Genomic DNA, 21407 nt, shown 5'->3' with positions numbered 1-21407 from the left:
TGCGCGAGTAAAATTTTTTTCTCGTAAGTGAAAAATCACTCACGCGCATGGCCTATTTCCTCAGTATTCCTCTTTCAGGACAGCTTCGAAAAGAGGGCTATACCAATGTACTTCGGCTACTCGACAGCTGCAGGGTGATCACGTGCAAGGACAAGAGTCTGAACTCCCGTATATTGCATCTGCACGTGGAGAGCAAAAGCTCGGTCTTCCTTGGGTTGATCCTCAACCCCTTTTCAGGTAGCCCATCGCGACAATCTCCTCAGTGAACCTTCCAGATCTCGCTGAAAGTCGGCAGAAACCTGCCTCGGACCAACAACACGACGCACAGTGGGATAAAATCGAAAAACGCTAGTAAAAATATGTCGTGTGAAATGGGTAGAGATATTTCTATGGGTAAATATATCTCATTGGAATTTTAAATGGTTAGAGCTGAGGTGTTAACGAGATCGTGTGAAAAATTTCAAGTTCCTAGATTGTTTGGGCGCCTTTAGGCAGGCCCCTAAAATTGGTCATCTCGGTATTTCCCAAAATTGTTCAGCTCCAACCACTTAAAATTTCAAAGAGATATCTCTACCCTTTCTCACACGGCATATTTTTTCAATTTTCGCCCACTGTGCGACGTCGTCCGCATAAGCAATTATTTTCGTGCCATCTCCGCCGAGTTCCAACGGAATTTCATTTATGACGAGGTTCCACAGAATCGGCTAGAACACCCTCCCTGGGGATTTCCTCTTGTCATCCGCTTTTTGACCACACTGTCTCCCAGGTTCGCAATAATAATCCTGTCATAAAGAATTTAATTAGGCTACTGGGAGATTATGGAGTGAATCCCCATGCTGTCCAGTGCGGCGACAATCACCACGTTATTGAAGTCCCCTTCAATACAAACTGAGTAAGTTGGTGTATATATGCACCATTCAAGATGGTTAGTACCCAAGACACGACCCGGCCAAACTTTGTATATTTTTACATGTTTCTAAATATATTTAAATATAGATAATTTTCCGATATCCAATACCTTTTTGGCTTCATAACTTTTCAAAAATTCCAATTTAATTGTTGCCCAAAATAAACTCTTAAACAAAGACTTTGCCACATAGCTGTGTCTATCTGTGTGTTGGTGTTAAATATTTAATACAATATATTCTGTTTGTTTTTTTCACAAAATAACCTCATTATTCCAGTGCTGAATAAAGATAATTCTGTTTTGTAGCCAACTATGTATGCTCTATGAAACTAATATTGTGCACAAAAATTTACATTATGTGGTCAAAAGAAACAAAAATGTTTTCATTCCAAACACATAAGTGCATACAAAAACATAATAAAAACACTCCCACACACACACAAATACAGAAATTCCAAATTATCTCTATAAAAACTAAATAAAATACATTTTCACAGCTGAGTACATGCATGTGAAAACAACTGCTTGCATATACATATGTATGTATATAAATAGCCATATACTTTTGTTGAGTATGAAAATACATTCCTAAATGTTTTATTCAATATCCTGTTCCATATAAGGCGGCAGAGATGCTGCCGCCGACGTCGCCGACAATATTCTCAGCAAAATTTATTATCAACACCATCAGCGGTCACCATCATTGCTGATATGAAATCCTACTTCCGCCTACATCCGCTTTCCTAACAGCAACTACAGCAACAACAACGAGCTGTTAACATCGCGAAAAGTGCAAACGAAGAAAAAAGTTCGAATGCAACCCTTGATGTTATCGATTTTAAATTTCTACTGCCAACGAACAACAACGAGAAGTTTAATCAGAACTACGAACCAATATCGTGCATTCAAAAACCTACTCTAAATAGCTCAACATCTCTATTTTGGTAGATAAACGGAAACAAACATAAAGAGAGAGAGAGAGAGGTCCCTAAAGCTTTCATTCTTAAAGCTTTTATGCACTTTATGAACGAACCTCCTTTACAACCCAATCTCCTAGAAATAGGAAACTTCCACACCATCTAAAAAAAAGTCCAAGAAAAACAAAACAAAACTCCCATTAAACCAGAACCTTCTTAGTGGGATTCCCTGTGCATATCTTAAAAGGATGTTCTTCATACTCAGACTCCTTCTCAAATGGCAGCATTTATGGTGGCTCCTCTTTTTGGTCTTTTGGGAGTAGCCTGATATGATGACTATACAACCAGCATCCTTTTCCTAAATGAAAAATAGAGCAAAGTGTATGTTTACCCAAAAAAAAAAACGAAACCCCAAGAAAACTCTGCTAACAAGGATAAGACTTGCATAAACCATTTACTAGGGCGTACATGTTTGAGGATACAGAATCCTATTCCAACCTATCCCGAAGCCAACAACAATTTGCTAATATTTAATTTGCATCTTTTTTCTGTGTTTGTTGTTATTATCGTTGCTTGTGTGGCAGGGAAACAACTTAAAAATAATCTTCATTATGTACACTTTGCACTGGGCTAAGCTAGGAATTGTGGGTAATTCATTGGGCGCCTCTTACACTTTTATACAGCATCTTGTGTCTCATGTGTTTCTGTGGCCTGCTTCTTTGCTCCTTTTACAGCGAATTGATTTTAAGGATAATCAAATTTGGATTTTTTTTCTTTAACAAAGAAATGTATTTAGTGTTGAACATGAGTAGAACATAAAGGGATTTATAGAATTGTTTGAAACCTAACATCGATAAGTAGTTTGAAATTCTTTCGCAATTCAAGAGGCAATTTGGATATTAAAAAAATACTTATCAATTTACCAAACATTAGATTCGAACGTTAAATGCAAAGTTGCCATGAACATTCCTTTAAGGCACCGCTGCAAACTTCTCACATAATACTCGTAATGAGTGCTGTCCGATTGAAGTTTAAGCTCAATGAAAAAGGCCTTCTTTGTTTAGTCGAGTTTCAGTACAACACCTCTTTGGGGAGAAGATATTATATGGCTGTAATACCATTATTTTAAAATGGCATAGTTCCTCGCAAATGTCGCCAGCATTAGGAGGGGATAACTACCGCTGACAATTTTTTCTGATGTTCTCGCCAAGATTCGAACCAAGCGTTCAGCGTCATAGGTGGACATGCTAATCTCTGTGCTACGGTGGCCTCCGAGTTGAAAGTAGGAATAGTTAAATACAACTAAAAATGTGCTAAGTTTGGCAGTGCCGAATTTTGGGTACCCATCACCACGGATTCCTCACTATAACCCATTTTATATTGACTTGTGTCCCGTTATGATACGAAAGCCATGCTGACCTCTCTCTTCCCCTGAGTATAAGCCCCGTGTTCTTACGATCCGGATCCACCATAGGATTTTTGTCGTCCTTTCGTTTCGCAATGAGGGCCATGTCCAGAAATCGGATTGTGTAGCTCTGAATGACTTTGCATTCACCAAATTAGTTGATGCCAGTCCCCTGGTTCTTGCAGCCAACTGCACTCATGTTTTCCCTTTTTCCACTACGGCCCCAAAACCACTCTACCACGGTCGCACTGCATGAGATATCTATGAACATCACACAAATTGGAATTTTGAGCTCCTATCTATGTGGGGTTCATCTTTATCATGAGTAGCTCAGCTGTGAGCTACCGGGCTTGTTCACTGGTTGTGTAATGATCCTAACGTATACTGAATACATAGCTGCAACTTTAAATAATCAACGATATCGCATAGATAGCGTCAATAAGAAGCCGAACGGCACTGGCTCTTGAGTGCCTATGATACTCGAAATGACTAGGCGAGCTATTGATGCCTTTTAATAACCACAGCCATCTCGAACCACTTTGCTCACCTTTAGATATCGATCATCGTCAAGATCGCTATCTCTACATCCATAAGAACAGTATCTAATTCAAATATTCCACAACCGTCGTGACCTCGCCATCCTGATTATTAATGACTAACTTAAAGGAATTCCCTCCAACCTACACTAAGTCGCTGGCAACTTAACATGTCGCTACACGTATCTTATCAGAAACTTCTTCCAATCTTTTCCGGTTTCCTATCAACGCCTTGATTATCCCATAACCATATGAATTGCTGATGGTAAGAATTTTCGAAGGATGACGGACGGATTGATAGAAAGATGGATGGAAAAAAGGATGGATGAAAAGATAAATAGAAAGCAGGATGAATGTAAAGATGGTTGGCAGAGTGAATAACGGAAGTATTGGTGGAAGGATGGTTGATAAGATGGGCGAAAGGAAGAATGGATAGAAAAGACTTCATAAATAGAAGAATGGAAGGATGGTTAAATGTAATAAGGGTATAATGGGCGCAAGGAATGATGAAGGGATAAAAGCGAACATAGAAATATGGACGAATGGATGGAAGAATGGATGGATGCAAGAATGGATGGGTGAAACGTTGGAGAAAAAGATGGAGGGAAGGATAGATGGAAGGAAGGATGGATGGATGGATGGATGGAAGGATGGAAGGATGGATGGATGGATGGAAGGATGGAAAGATGGAAGGATGGAAGGATGGAAGGATGGATAGATGGATGGATGGATGGAAGGATAGATGGATGGAAGGGTGGATGGGTGGATGGGAGGATAGATGAAAGAATACATAGAAAGATGGATGGATTGATGGAAAAATGGATAGATTGAAAGGTGGATGGAAGGCTGGATGGATAGATAGAAGAATGAATGGAATGATGGAAGGATGGATGGAAGGATGAGCGAAAGGATGGATGGTAGGATGGATGGAAGGGTGGATGGAAGGATGGATGGATGAAAGAATGGATGGAAGGATGGATGGATAGATGAAAGGATAGATAGATGGAAGGAGAATGGATGAATGGATGGAAGGTTGAATGAAAAGGATAGATAGATGGAATGATTGATGGATGGAAGGTTGGATGGAAAGATGAAAGGATAGATGAATGGAAGACGAATAAAAGAATGGATGGAAGGATAGATGGAAGGATGGATAGAAGGCTAGATGGGAGGTTAGATGAAATAATGGATAGAAAGATGGATGGAAGGATTGATGGAAGGTTGGAAGAAAGGATAGATGAATGGAAGGAGAATAGAAGGATGGATAGAAGGCTAGATGGAAGGATGGATGGATAGAAGTATGGATGGGAGAATAGATGAAATGGATTGAAAGGTGGATGGAAGGTTGGATGATAGGATTAATGGATAGATAAATAGAAGAATGGATGGAAGGTTGGATGGAAGGATGGATGTATGCATGGAAGGAAAGATGGAAGGATGGATGGAAGTACTCGTACATTAGCAGAGTAAGAACTCGATAGCCTCCTCCCTATCCTCATCAAGACAACTCCTGCAGAGTTGTTTAGAGATGTTTACACCCAAGGCAGGGTGTAAACGTCTATCCCTCATGTAAACACGTGTATATCACTTTCCTTTCACATAGACTTCCCAGAGCTACGTTCGTAATATCACCCAAAACGCAGAAGAACCGCCTCCACAAATAGAAGAGTTATGAACAGAGCAAGTACTCGTTAATCTTCTCTGCATTCTCATCATATGGGACAAAACCAGAGAGTGGAGCGAAACGCCTAGCCCTCACGCAAGCACGTAAGTACCTTCGCCGGATCATATCGCACCCTCCGTCGGAACCATACCGCTCCTAACGCAAATCTTAGGATACGTCACAGAGGTACGATCGCAAGATCACACAAATCGCAGAAGAAACTCCCCCTCAGGAAGCACAGACTGCTTTCCTGCAAACCCGGGCAAAATACCAGCCAAAACGGATACGAACTGATCCCTGTAGAGGCTCCAGAAGTCAATACCCACAGCTGTTGAAAGTCATAGCAAAACACCTCATGCAAAATTTTAGCTAAATCGGATACGAATTGTTCTCTGTAGAGGCTCAAGAAGTTAAAACCCCAGATGGGTTTATATAGCAGCGATATCAGATTATATACCGATTTGAACCATTCTTACCACAGTTGTTGGAAGTCATAACAAAACACGTCATGCATAATATCAGCCAAATCGGAAACGAATTGCTCCCTGTAGAGGCTCAAGAAGTCAATAACCCGGATCTGTTTATATGGCAGCTATATCAAAACATGCACCGATATGGCCCATTTACAATCCCAACCGACCTACACTAATAAGAAGTAATTACGCAAAATTTTAAGCGGCTGGCTTTACTCCTTCGAGTAAATGAAATTTCAATGGCTTCTTGGAGCTCAAGAACTCAAAACGGGGGATCGGTTTATATGTACGCTTTAATTCCCAACAACCTACATCTATAAGAAGTATCTGTGCAAAACGTACAAAAGCTTCATTCGATCGAGTTAGAGATTAAAGTAGCAGTGGGTTAGGTTGGAAGTGGCAGACTCACTAAGACGTTTTCGTCCATTGTGTTACCACAGGAACAGGAGAAGTAAGATGCCTTCCAGTTCCTACCGTTCAACCATCCAGATTGCTTTATTCGATAGAACACTGTGGTGATTTCGACGGACGGACAGATATGGCAATATTGAATTTCGTGATGAACAAGTATATATACTTATGTGGTCGCAGACCATTATTTCGAGATGATACAAACAGAATGACTAGATCACTATACCTCAATCCAATGATGATGTGTATAAAAGTCTCGGAATAAATCCTGAATGGACTTTTACAGCTCCATGGAAGATACAATAGAGAATTGTACAACCCATTAAGCAAACACAGAGACAATTCGGTTGTGCCCCTTACCACAAAGCTCAAACTTTAACAAGACAGGAATATTGAAGACTAATTTGGCTTTTAATTATGTTACAGCTGGCATAAAGATCAAAATCCCTATTGAATGCCGAGAAATCATGGAATCTTGCGCTCATCATGCATATTTGCATGCTTTAAGGCACCCTATTATCCTAACGCCTTGAATGATAAACATTTCTCGGAATAAATCCTGAATGGACTTTTACAGCTCCATGGAAGATACAATAGAGAATTGTACAACCCATTAAGCAAAAACAGAGACAATTCGGTTGTGCCCCTTACCACAAAGCTCAAACTTTAACAAGACAGGAATATTGAAGACTAATTTGGCTTTTAATTATGTTACAGCTGGCATAAAGATCAAAATCCCTATTGAATGCCGAGAAATCATGGAATCTTGCGCTCATCATGCATATTTGCATGCTTTAAGGCACCCTATTATCCTAACGCCTTGAATGATAAACATTTCGAGCCTGGGAAAACAACAGCTGCTTCAAATTCACATATGACACAATCCAATAAGTTTAATAGCCCATCCTAAAACCAAATAAAAGACAAGAATACCCTAAAATGCACACCATCCCTACATTCACAGAGATCCACGAGTATCAATTAAATAATTGCCCAATATCATAAAAATTTTATTTTGTTTTGCTCGCTTTATGGGCCAAACATACTGTGAGCTCAGTCACAATTTATGTCTTTATTCGATTTTTATGATTTTGAATATAATCGTTAATATTTTTCACGGTGTACTTAAGGCAAATAAAAATAACAAATTTTGGTCGCAGAAGAAAATGCCAACCACATCACGAATTCAAATACAACAGTCGAAGCAGCAGCATAATTTTTATGACGATTTCTTTGTGTTTGAAAAAAAAAAAAAAAAACTGAAAAACTTGAAAATGAGGAGTGAGATGAGAATAAATAACGAAAGAAGGCAAAAAAAATATTCAAATAAAATGCAAACGATTTATTTGAATATCATCATCCACTTGAGATAACCAGCATATATAAAACGGGGCTTCCCTAAGAGGCCTTACTAAGTCCATATTTGGCACACACCATATTGTTTATTTAAAGGTTATTACTCCATGTCCTAGTATGTAAGAAGTCCATTTAGCTCTCCATGGGGGTAGACGATATCTTTTTTTTTTTGTTTTGCTTGAGCAGTACGTACAAGTATATGCAAGGAATTCCCAAATTGTAGCATACTCTCCTCGAGGAGCTGGGCATATTTTATTACTTGTTTGCAGATTTTTCCCCCCACTCCTTCAACCATTTTGTGTTCCTCCAATGACAATATTGTGCTGCTTGTCAATGTAGAAGGATCTCGTTGGTAAATTTGAGAATTCTTCTCCTTCCAAACTGCTTTTATCCTTATTTAAAGCCAAACAAATAGAAAAGAACGGAAAAAATCAATTGCATCTTTCACCCGCCCCCAAACCCACACTCAAGGCAGGAAATTTGAATCTGAATTGCCTGTTGCCACCCTGTCAACCCATGAGTCTCCCTCTCTATGGGTGTGACGCATGAAATATTTGCAAATCTCTTCTTCTTTGGCATCCAAGCGTAAGGAATTGTGGAAAGAGAAGAACATTTAAATATTTAAATCTGTATTTATTACGATTTGTATTTAAGTACAATGTCATTAAAATGACAGAAAATGATGTTGCTGCTGTAGCTGTGGTTGTGGCTGCTTCTGATGATGATGAAGAAATGATGATTCAATAATTTTACTTGCCAGAAGAAAATAACTCATTTGTATTTCCGCCTAATCCCTTTTTGGAAAATGAGAAATGATACACAATACTCGTGTCTTGAGGATTAACTTCAATCCAATGGGAAATGCATTGATTGAATGTTCCATGCCAAAGGTGAAGCATTTAAATGGATTTTTGAAGATAGAAATCATAAAACCATCGTAGCGCAGAGGTTAGCATGTCCGCCTATGACGCTGAACGCATGGGTTCAAATCCTGGCGAGACCATCAGAAAAAATTTTCAGCGGTGTTTTTCCCCTCCAATGCTATGCCATGTAAAACTTCTCTCCAAAAAGGTGTCCCACTACGGCACGCCGTTCGGACTCTGCTATAAAAAGGAGGCCCCTTATCATTGAGCTTAAATTTTAATCGTAATGCACTCAGTGATATGTGAGAAGTTTGCCCCTAATCCTTAGTGGAATGTTCATGGACAAAATTTGCATTTGCATTTGCAGAAGTCAAAAAGCACAAGGATCAGATGTAGTAAGTATGGTCATTTAGAGTAAAAGCGTGCTAAATTCGGCCCTTCCGAATCTTATATACCCTCCACCATGGATCGCATTTGTAACGTTCTTTGCCTGATATCTCGTTAAAGGCCAACAAAGGAACATGGGTAAAAATTGCCATGCTAATGAAGCTATATCAGGTTATGGACTGATTCGAACCATACCCGATTTGTATGTTGGAAACCATAGTAGAAGGCAAAATTGTGCAAATTTTAGGCAAATCGAAAAAATTGCGTCTGGAGAACGGTTTATATAGGAGCTATATCAGGTTATGCACCGCTTCGGATCATACTTGGTTCGAATGTTGGCGCCCATATCAGTACACATTGCACACAATATTAGTCAAATCGGATACCCTAGGGCCTCAAGAAGTAAAATCGGTATATCTGTTTATACGGGTGCTATAGCAGGTTAAAAACCGTTTTGAGACCATATTTGGCATGCATGTTGAATGTCATGGGAGTATTCGTTGCACCAAATTTCAGCCAAATGGGGCAAGAATTGCTCTCTCTAGGAGTATAGTAAGGAGATCGGTTTATATGGGAGCTATATCAAGTTATGAACCAATTTAGATCACACTTGGGGTAGTTGTTGCAGGTCATAATAAAACACAATTATAATTGAGCCCTTTAGAGACTCAAGAAGTCAAGATCCTCAAGAAGTCAAGATCCAAGATCGGGTTTTATGGCAGCTATATCGAAACGTATGCCGATTCGGCCCATACTTAGCTCAATTGTTGCAAGTCAATACAGAACACTTCACAGCCACATCTGATACGAATTTCGCCCTCTAGAGGCTCAAGAAATCATGACTCGAGATCTGTTTATATGGCAGTTATATCAGGTTATGAACTAATTTAGACCTTACTTAGCACAGTATATGGAAGTCGTAACAAAACTAGAGGTCGAGACCTAAGATCGGTTTCTATGACAGCTATATAAAAACATGGACCCATATGGCCCATTTAAAATCCCAACTGACCTACACTAATGGGAAGTATTTGTGCAAAAATTTCAAGCGGCTACACTGAAAAAAATGTTGTCCTACTTTTAAAGATTAGCAAACTTAAGTTAAATGTGATCAAATTTTCAACTTTTTAAGGAAACTTTCCATTGGGTGAAAAATATTTTCCTTCATATTGGGTTATTTTGTAGCCATTATTTTTTTTGGTAACATAGCTAACGATCTTTATGTTTTTGGTTTCACTGCCAAACATCTTCAGTTCAGCAAATTATTGAACTTCATTATCAAAATGCGTGCTTTGTTAAGAAAGATCATCGCGCGCTCGTTTTTGCTCATTTTTATACCCTACACCACTACTGTGGTATAGGGAATTATAACTTAATGAATTTGTTTGTAACACCCATTGATAAGCATACCGATCGATTAAGAATCACTTTCTGATTCGATATAGCTATGTCCGTCTGTCTGTCTGTCCATGTTAATTTGTATACAAAGTACAGTTCGCAGTTTTCATCCAATCGTCTTGAAATTTGGTGCAGGCATGTTTTTCGGCCTAGAGTCGAAGCCTATTGAAATTGGAAAAAATCGGTTCAAATTTGGTTATAGCTCTCATATATATGTTTGTCCGATTTGAAGTAATATTGCAATCAAATGGTCATTTGTTTATCGATTCGCTCGAAACATGAAGGATTTTTTCTTGACTCTCGACATTATAGATAAATTTCATATAAATCGGTTCAGATTTAGATATAGCTCCCATATATATGTTCGTAGGTTAATAAATCCTTAACTTTGCGTCTTCTTATTAAAGAGAAAAATTTTAAATGAAGGTCAAAATATCGTTGAAAGCTAGAAAATTGTCATTAGGACAGACGGATGGACAGACTTCCATTTCCACCATTTCCGTGTTGTATACAACATGCTGATACATGCAAAGTTTAGGGAGATCCCTAAACCAAGAAGCCAGTCTATGGGACACTGCTTGTAATTCAATCAGTTATAGGTACATCATCAGAGCCTGGCGATTGAAGAGTCGAAACTTTTTATCGGCCAAAGGATTTTCGACTCAGACACAATTTCTTTGACATTTCCTACGAAAGCATATCTGAGACAAACACTAAATATAACATCGTAGTCTTATAGGCCGATCTTATCCATATTAGGCAATGTGTATTTTCATCACTCCCCACTTCGAAGGTCAATGTTTACCTTGCAGATGCTGCTTCTTTAGGTTTGAAGGTGGCATTTCTAAATCGAGTGTCACATAGAAGAAGGCTATCCAGTAGGCATTTTTTTATCTCCAGACTATCTGCCATCAGAAAACCTCATAGGTTTCCAAATGGTGTAAATTTATGTGCAGAAACCAACCGATGGTCAGGGTTCAAAACCCCACCTCCATTGATTAGCCTCAATGCTTGTGTCCGAGAGAATTCATTCCCAAAAAAATCGTTTGAACTTATATTTATGAGTTTCCTCAAGCATTATTGGTTCAGTCTCTCCACTGAACTGAACTTCCTTAGAACACATGCGGTATGGCCGTTTGTTCCTATCCTACTTTCTGAGTTTCTTTTGCGGCTCATGAACACCTTGAGCCTAATCCTTTCGAATGATCCACTCGCCCAGCCTAAACCTATCAAATAACCCTCTCCAACTTGGAATCTTCTCATCCTCCATTGATTGGATTAGTGGTGTGGGTCCATTTTTGCAACCATTCAGACTTTAGCGTTATGGATGATGGTTCCTTACACTCAGAAAAATGCTTTTGGTATTTACGAGATGATTATGTAATACATGTAAGTTCATGATGTTTACTCATCTTAAGTTAAAAATTCGAAAAGGCTTAAGAAATTAACTTTGTGCAAATAAAACTAACTTTTCATGAGTACAGATGAAATCGGTAAAACTTAGATGGTGTAAGTATTTTTACTGAAACAAATTTCTTTGGAATAAACAAGAAATTGACCAAACATGAGTAAAAACACATTATCATCTACGATAATGCAGCTATCCTTAACGGCTGGGAAAACTATCAGTACAAAAATTTCCCTGGCAAGTGTTAAAGAGATAAGATTAAGATTCTAAGTCATCATATATCACCCATAATAACAATTCTATTAAATTGAAGCAATTTTTTTTTAAACTATGCCATATTATATTTCATGCTCCTCTTCTTTATCTAGCTCTTGATGATTTAAAATGAAATCCCCTAACGCTGCTCAAATTTATCTCTGTGTGTAAACTGAGAAATGTGTTGAAGACATCCTTTGCACAGAATAAAATAAACTTTTAGTGTGTTAACAAATCCTTTGCAACTAAAAAATTGTTTCATTTACCGGAATCGCTGCACTTGTGCCTGGGGTTGGTTGCTGGCACATGCATACACCAACACACACATACCCACACTTGCAGTTGTTTATAAATTGTGTATCCTTTATCCATGACTGCTGCAGCAGCAGCATAATGTTTATTTTGCTTTTGACCAACTTCTGTTCCGGTTGGCAATTTTTATGCTCTCCAGTAAATGTGGGTGGTTTGTTAACCTTTTTATCCCTTTGGACTTCTTTCTCTCAGTGGCATCCATTATTATTTGTGTTTTCGCAGAATGTTCCTTTCCTTTCCACTAAGCCAAAGATTTGTTTGCCTTACGAGGAGGCCGCTGGAGAGGCAGCAGCAGGAGGAGGTAGCCTTTGTGCCTTCTTTTTATGTTGTCCGCAGGCAATGCAGTTTTCCTTCATTTTCTTTGTATCCTTTACATTTGAATATTTCGTTTTTTTGTTTCGTTGCTTTTTTTAATTTGAATCGTTAGCTAGGATTTTTTTTTAATGAATTGTGTGGGAACAGAAAACGATGTCAGACGCTTAGTTAACAATCTCATAAAGCTCACGCTAAACAAACGCCTTCAAATGTTTGAGGTTATATATTCTATGAAGGATTTTAGGGCGGGTTTAGGGTGGGTGGTTGTGCGTTATCAATCAGCTCCAGAAACTACACTTTGCGATCAATTAATTTGATGCTGGATTTTTAAGTACAGGTTAGCGAACGCTTAGAGTTTACAATCCAAACGACCACATTTTTGGTGTGAAAATATTTTTTATTGATTTAAATGACACACATTTGTGGAAGTAATCTAAATTTCAGAATCTATTCACTTTTATCTTGACTTTTGTTCTAAGTTGGTCTAAAAACGAGTTGCAAGCTGCACAAATGTAACTTGTATCCGAGTTGGTAGCGTGCTTGGATTGCCTGAGCGGTGGTCACGGGTTCTTGGTCTGTCACTACTGTGGTATCACAATGAACTTCAAATCGTCTAAGTGAATCTGTATAGGACTGCCACTCTAACCTAACCTACCATGCTCTGGCGATTTGGACAACCACTGTGTGGATAAAATGAAGTGAGGAATATGATTAGCCATTCTTGTTCCATGATCAACGATCAAAATGTTTTCGTGCCCTAAGCTTCAAATCATTTTCCAAAATGTTTTTCCTATAATGAGTCGCATTGCAATGATGCCAGGCTCGATGACCATTTTAGCTGCTGTTACCATCCCGTGAGATGGAAAATTACTTCGGTTGGATTTGACATTTTTGTGGGTGGTCATTTCCTCTCTACTATTACAGACCTCTTTCAGGGGGCGTTGAGGAAGATATCTGAATTGGCGAGGGCCCACTGCCTTGGCTTTAGCCGTAGAAAGACTGAGCTGGTAATTTTAACGAGGAGAAGAATGCTGAATTTACCCAGGGTTGGGTATAGCTGCGGAGTTCAAGTACTTGGGCATGATTCTTGACCCGAAAATAAACTGAAGAAGAAACATTGCAAAAGCGTCAAGAGGGAATTTTAAGCGCTCTACTACTGTTGCAAGTAATCGATTGCTTGGGCCGGTTGCGTTACACTCCATGTCTAACCCGGTTGTTCGGCAGATTCTCATCTATGAATGTCTGGCTTGGTATCGGGTTTACCCTACGTAGAATAAAAGTGAAGGTACAAGTTAAGTGGCAGTGGCGATCTCTCGAGCAGGGAGGAGTGCCCTTAGAGAGGCGCTTAATGTCATACCCTATCTTTGACTTCTTTATACACTCCACCATAGGATGGGAGTATACTGACTTTGTCATTTTGTTTAAAACCCCTCGAAATATTCGCCTTAGAACCCTTTAAGTATATATATTCTTGATCGTCATGACATTTTTATCTATCTAGCCATGTTCGTCCGCCCGTCCGTCTGTCTGTCGAAAGCACGCAAACTTTCGAAGGAGTAAAGCCAGCCGCTTGAAATTTGCCACAAATGCTTCTTATTAGTGTAGGTCGGTTGAGATTGTAAAAGGGCCATATCGGTCCATGTTTTAATATAGCTGCCATATAACCCGATCTTGTATCTAGAGTTCTTCAGCCACTAGAGGGCGCAATTCTTATCCGATTTGGCTCAGCTGATATAGCTGTTGTATAAACCGATCTTGGATTTCTATCCGATTTGGCTGAAATTTTGCATGAAGTGTTATGACTTCAAAAACCCAGGGACTGACATCTGTTTTAGACTGCCTGACCATGATACGATAATGCAAGCGGAGATCCGGGCAATCACGGAATGCGTGAAGTGGTGTGGTGCTAACGCGAGGACGTCGAGTGTGAACATCTTTACCAACAGTAAAATTGCCATAAGGGCAATAACAACCAAGACGGTAAGGTCACGAATAGTCTTGCAGTGTAAGAAGGAGATTAGCGCCTTCTCTGAGAATGGGAAAATCCGCATCGTTTGGGTGCCGGGCCATAACGGAGTATGGGGAAATGAAAGGGCAGACGATTTGGCGGTGAAGGCCAGAGGACTGCCATCAATAAACTTGGTCGATTAATCCGCATGGGGCGGATTATTATCTGCTCCCTCTTTTCAACCTAACCTAACCTATGACTTCCAACAACTGTGTCAAATATGGTTCAAATCGTTCCATAGACTGATATAGCTGCCATATAAACCGATCTTGAATCTTGACTTCTTGAGCCATAAGAGGGCGCAATTCTTATCCGATTGGGCTGAAATTTTGCATGACGTGTTTTGTTATGACTTCCAACAACTGTGTCAAATATGGTTCAAATCGGTCCATAACTTGATATAGCTGCCATATAAACAGATCTGGGATCTTGACTAGGGCGCAATTATTATCCAATTTGGCTGAAACTTTGCACAACGGCTTGTACATGATCTTCAACATTCGTGTCAAATATGGCCTGAATCGTCTATAGCGTGATACAGCTCCCATATAAAGCTCCCGTGATACATCTCCCATATAGACCTCCCATATCTCCCCATTTTACTCCTTGAGCCCCTAAAGGACGCAATTCTTATTCGTATTGGCTGAAATTTTAAACAATGACTTCTTCTATGGTCTTCAACATTTAATTCGATTATAGTCCGAACTTGATATAGCTTCAATAGCATAGCAATTATTTTCTTTTATCCTTTGTTGGCCAAAAAAGATACCGGGAAAAGAACTCGATTAATGCGATCCATGGTGGAGGGTATATAAAATTCGGCCCTGCCGAACTTAGGACGCTTTTATATGTAATCTTAATGTTGGGTGTGTGGCAAACTAAGGGTGGTATTGGCAGGTACTTGGCGCTCCTTAAACTTAAGGAGCTGGGGAAGGCAATGCTGATCTGCTGGGGAAGGCAATGCGACTTGGCGACATGACGCATGCTGCGACTGATTATATGCTGGAAGAGCTTTGAAGGCCATCGTGGAGCAGAGGTTATCATATTTCGCCAATGATGTCAGAAGCCTGGGTTCAGAACCCGGCGCGAGCATCAAAAACATTTTCAGTGGTGGTTTTCCCCTCACTAATGCTGGATACATTTGTGAAGTATCCTGCCATGTTAAAACTTCTCTACCAAGTGGTGTCGCTATGCGGTACGCCATTCGGACTAGCCATAACAAAGTCCCTTATCATTGAGTTTTAACTTTAATCGGACTATACATGCAAAATGTTTATTGGCCCATGAATATCCCACCAAGGAACGGGCAAACTGCTTATATATCAATGGGTGCTGTCCGATTCAAGTTTAAGCTCAAAGATAAGGGACTTCCTTGCCGAGTCCGAACGGCGTGCCGCAGTGCGACACCTCTTTGGGGAAATGTTTTTACATGGCTGCCATACGAAAAGATATAGTACCTCACAAATGTCGCCAACATTATTAGGAGAAAACCACCGCTGATAATTTCATTACTGATGTTCTCGTCAGTATTCGACGACCTCTGCGCTGCGGTGGCCTCTAAGAAGTATCCCCTGTTCATAAATGAATTGTTCATGTGAAATCTAGCAGTATTAGAGTTCATTATTGCTGACGTGTTGGACAGCGTTTTCCCGAAAGATATCTCTGGGCTGACGTTACCTCGCCCTTCCCACGAACTTCTGTATGCACGGATGGGTCTAAATTGCAGGAGGGCACTGGTGCATGAGACTTCATTAAATTCCTCAAAATCAGGGAATCACATGTGCTTCAGGCTCTACTGGATCTTAGATCAGCAAGGGGGTTGCGGGAAACAAAGCCGTCAACGAGTTGGCCAAAAATGGATAGCTGATTGGGACAGGTTGCGAGAAACAAAGCCGTCAACGAGTTGGTCAAAAATGGATAGCTAATTGGGACAGATCTCCTAGGTCGTCAAGAGGTTGCTAGAAACATTGCGGTCGACGAGTTGGCCAAAAATGGATAGCTGATTGGGACAAATCGTGCTACTGAATAACTAAGCCCTGTCTTATGCAAGCTTCTTGGTTGGGCGTACGCGCTCTACTTCAACGCTAATGAGGCTTGAACTGTAGCTATGGGTTGCAGAGTGTCAAAGATCCTGTGGTCGAATATTTCGATAATAAGGACGTTGTATATCCTGGAACTGAGAAGGCAGGACACTGCAAAATCAGGTCTCTGACATCGCTCTGGACGCATGGAAAGGCATACGTCTACAGGTTGTGCGATGACGAGGAGGAGTTACATAATAGATGAACATATCTTTCCGTCCCTGGATTTCCTGCAGGCACTTAGTCCTCTTGTTATTCTGGAGTTCTGTATGGGCCTGAATTGGCCGGCTTCTCGATCCGCTTTATTCCATACCATTTTTGTTGTAATAGCCACTTATTTGCATGTGGAGGTAGGGAACCTCGTCAAGTTCCTATAAGCAAGCAAGGTCTTTCTGATCTAAAAGTCCGATCGCAGCTGGAACGCATTGGCCATTCACTTGAACTTGAATGGTGTTATCAACATTAAAGGCGTTGCAAACAATAGTGTGTGACAACAATTCAACCTACCCATTCTATTAGGGTGGGCCGATTATTTTTGATTGTGGTTCTCGGGATTGTACAGAGAAAAAAAGTCCACTAGACCATAAGTCTACGGTAAAAATCGATCCTCTAGATTTTGTCTTGCAGATTTTTCTCCGACTATTGTCACGTTTTTTGGATATTTTGGCTATAACAGCCAAACTGTTGAGATTTTCGATCCAATACTAAAACAAAACTTATAGCCATGACAATAGTTAGGAACTCTCTTTGGCTGTTATAGGCCAATATATCAAAAAACAACGTGACAAATGTCTGAAAAAACGGCAAGACAAAATCTGGAGGTTTAGTCCACTTTTTTGCTCAGTACAATCTCAAGAATTAGAAACGTGAAGATTTCAAAATCGCCGCACCCTAATGTCTATACAAAAATTGGCATTTTAATATCATATCGCACAATGAAGAAAGTTCGAAGCCTGCATGTCTTTGCACTCAATTTAAAGATCAGTTTGGGATTAATTTCATGAAATATCAAAAATCATTAAACTATTATGTAAAATTTTTTAGCAAATCTCTCACTCCCTATATATATATTCAAAAATTAGAATATCTCTCGTATAGTTTGCTATTTGACAAGCTCTCCCTATAACTAAGTCTGCTATTTTCGTTACACTGTGTCTGTGGTGTAGCTCTAAGCTTTGTCTTGATTTCATGCAATCTCTTGCAATTGTTTTGCTTTCTTCGTTGGAATCCATAACAATGGGGGTTTATTAAAACAATAACAACAAGGAACAAATTGTTGCATGCATTACTTTGTAATAAAATTGCAAGACCAGCATGCCGGGGAATAACAAAAACATTAAGGATAACAGCGCCAAAGAGGATAGAAACACCAGCAACAACAGCAGCAAAATATTAGCAAATTCCAAGCAGCAGCAAAAAAAGGCACAGCAGGAGCACACACTTGCTATCCCACATGAGAAGTAAATTTGCATTAGCCAACCACACAAACACTCATACGCGATTATGCTCATATGTGTGTATGATACCACAAAAGGACTAAGGACACATATGAATTTCAAACATTTGTCTAGCTCTGTGACTGCTCATGTCGACTGTGGTGATATTCCTTTTCACACATCACGAGTGTACGGTAGTAGCCCAAGCAGGTCCTGCACCGAAACTCATCCACCTCTCCCAAACCCAAAGTTCGCACTCCTTTATTAGCCTTATTTCAGGCATAAACAAGAAGAAAAAAAATGAGACGTGAAAAAAGGCACCGAAGAACTGCAGAAAATTTGTTTTTGTCTTTCGCTTCCTCTTACATACTTTTGCCCCGGCATTACATTAACACTCTTCGGGGAACATACGAAGCGTCAAAACAAAAAAAGCCAAAGCAGAGGCAAGGGCAGTAAATGAAAAAGTGGTTCTCTTCCTTTCAAGTACACCAACCCATAAAATAACACCCATGCCATCCCATCCCTAACCATCCCTTCACGATGCGTTGGTTGGTTGCTCATGACGCTTTTGCTGTTGATTTGCTTTCTCGCATCTTCTGGTGGCCTGTTAATTTTTGTAATTTGAATAATTTACCACACACAGAGTGAATTTAACAACAAACCCACGCACACACACACACACACACAGCCTGCCAAACAAACAACCACCCACCCACACACAGCTGGCGCTCAATGAAACACCACCCACCTACATGCATACATAACAAACAGCAGCGTAGAGACACACCCACACCAAAACATACAGTTGTACCAAAAATATATTTCCTTCTTTTTGGGTTTTCGTTTTTTGCATAAATAACCTGAAGTTGATGAATGGAAAGACACAAGAAGAATAATTTTATGATTATTCCAAAAAGGGTCCTACACGTGAGAATGATGAGAAATTGCCAAATTTTTACAATAATGCTATAAAAATTATATTTTTTCAAAACGGTAAAAAGTGCCGATTTAGCTGAAATTTTTCACTAAGTGTTTTATTTTGACTTACAACAACTGTGTCAAGTATGGAACCGATTTGGTTCATAGTCTGATATCGCGGCCATAGAAACCCATCTTGAATCTTGGATTCTTGAGCTGATAGATGGCGCAATTCATATCCGATTTGGCTGAAATTTTTGAACAACGACTTCCTCTACGACCTTCAACATACTTCCACACATGGTCTGAATCGTTTCATAACCTGATACAGCTCCCATATAAGCCGATTTCATATCTTGACTTCTTGAGCCGCTAGAGGGCGTATCTATAATCCGATTTTGCATGAGGTGGTTTGTTTTGACTTCCAACAACTGTGCTTAGTATGGTCTACTTCGGTTCACACCTGATATAGCTCCCATATAAACCGATCTCCTGATTATACTTCTTGAGCTCCTAGAGGGAGTAATTCTTATTCGAAATTTTGCACAACGACTTCTGTTATGACCTTTAACATACCTTTTAAATATGGTCCGAGTCGGTTCATAACCTGATATAGACCCCATATAAACAGAGCTCCCGATTTTATTTCTTTAGCCAATCTAGGGAGCAATTCTTATCCGATTTTGATGAAATAGCTCAAATAACATGGCAATACTTATCCATAATCCTTTGTTTGACCACAAAGAGATATCGACCAAAGAACTTGCTAAATTTGATCCATGGTGGAGAGTATATAAGATTCGGCCCGGCCGAACTTAGAGCGCCTTTACTTGTTTTTTTCTATTTTTTTTTTTTTTTTTGTCAGATTGGGAAATGCTTTGTGACTAGTGTGTTTCTCGCCTTATGCCGGACTCCGTAATCCCTGGGGATTAATTATTCCTCGGAACCGTTTTCGCATTACTTTGAGGTGGACCCCATATCTGGTGATTTTCCATATCATCTTCGTTGTGTCTGGGTCCAGACCTCCTTATTCGTACTCTACGCCGCTGCGTCCAGGTCTATCTTTTTCCTGCGCAGTACTTGTTCGGTGTTTCTTATCACCGCCTCCCAGTTCTTCTCGTCTTTCGATCTACATAGATGGCTCCAAGATGAATCAGGGACTAGATTGCTGGTCTACTCTGATGCACTCAATATCAGTATGTTTCTGAGACTGCCGGACGAGTGGAAGGTCTTTCAGGCAGAGGTTTGTGCCATTACAGTAGCCGCAAGAGAAATTCTGGAAAAGGGCTTACCGCCCTCAAAACTCAGAATTTATATGGACAGTATGGCGGCGCTCAAGGCCTTGGGGTCAAGGATGGTGAGGTGGAGATGCGTGGTGGACTGTTTAGAGTCTCTGAATAGGCTCCGGGCCCACGATGTGACGCTGACTTGGGTTTCTGGGCGTGAGGGGATTCTAGGAAATGAGAGAGCGGACGAGTGCGCCAGGAGAGGTTCGTCTGCGCCGGGCGGACCAGTCAGCGGTCTTGCCTACGTGCCATTTGTCGAGCTATTGAACACAGTGGATCCGTGTATAACCTCCAGTACGAGGTCTCACATTTTCTTTTTTTTTCTTCCCTTTCTCTCTCTAGGGTACCACAATGGGCCAAACTGGCCCCCGAGTGAACTCACCATTGGTGGGCGACCCATTCAACCTAACATAACCTGCACCGCAGCAGCCGGAACGATCCGATATGCCATTACGAGTCTTAAGGCCTAAATAGAATGTATGCATTGAGGAGGGTCTTGTTGAAAAATGGAACTCTACAAACAAATATCAAAAAAGTAACTCGCAAAAGTTAAACAAATTTTAACTTTGACGACTAAAAACACTATTTCACAAGCAGCAGCACAGAATGGCGCTCGCTTTCAAGCCTCAATGTAAGGATAGGTTAGGTTGAAAAGAGGGTGCTGATATTAATCCGTCCATGCCACTATGGACGTTAGCTTGGAATCCAGTCGAAGTCCAAGGTAATTTACCGATTTTCTTGTCATGATGACTACGTCGTCGACTCGCATGTTTATTTCCTGGTTAATTCGCAGCCTAATTAGTATAACTAGTTCAGTCTTATGTGTGGCCAACTGTAGTCTAGTACAGTCAGCTAGAAGCATTGGAAGAGCTGCCAATGCATCCGGAAAAAGTCACAGCTTGGTGCGATTTTTGGGCTGGTCGCATCATTGGAGCGTACTGCTTTAAAGATTTTGCGAATCGTAACGTAGCTGTGAATGGTGAGCGCTAACTTGGATGATATTCAACTTTTTTTGCCTAAAATGCAAGAGCTTGACTAGCATGATTTGTGGTTTCAACAAGACGGTGCCACA

General features: G+C 40.1%; 1 protein-coding gene across 2 annotated transcripts in view; it reads right to left on the bottom strand.

Moving 5' to 3' along the window:
- Positions 1-21407, bottom strand: part of LOC106087570 (ELAV-like protein 3) — a 189171-nt gene that overhangs the window by 150420 nt on the left and 17344 nt on the right. The gene's annotated exons all lie outside the window — the stretch shown is intronic.

The sequence above is a fragment of the Stomoxys calcitrans genome, chromosome 4, assembly GCF_963082655.1.
Source record: "Stomoxys calcitrans chromosome 4, idStoCalc2.1, whole genome shotgun sequence".
Lineage (NCBI taxonomy): Eukaryota > Metazoa > Arthropoda > Insecta > Diptera > Muscidae > Stomoxys > Stomoxys calcitrans.
Note: the sequence above shows the minus strand (reverse complement) of the source record. Positions and strands in the feature narration are given on the sequence as shown.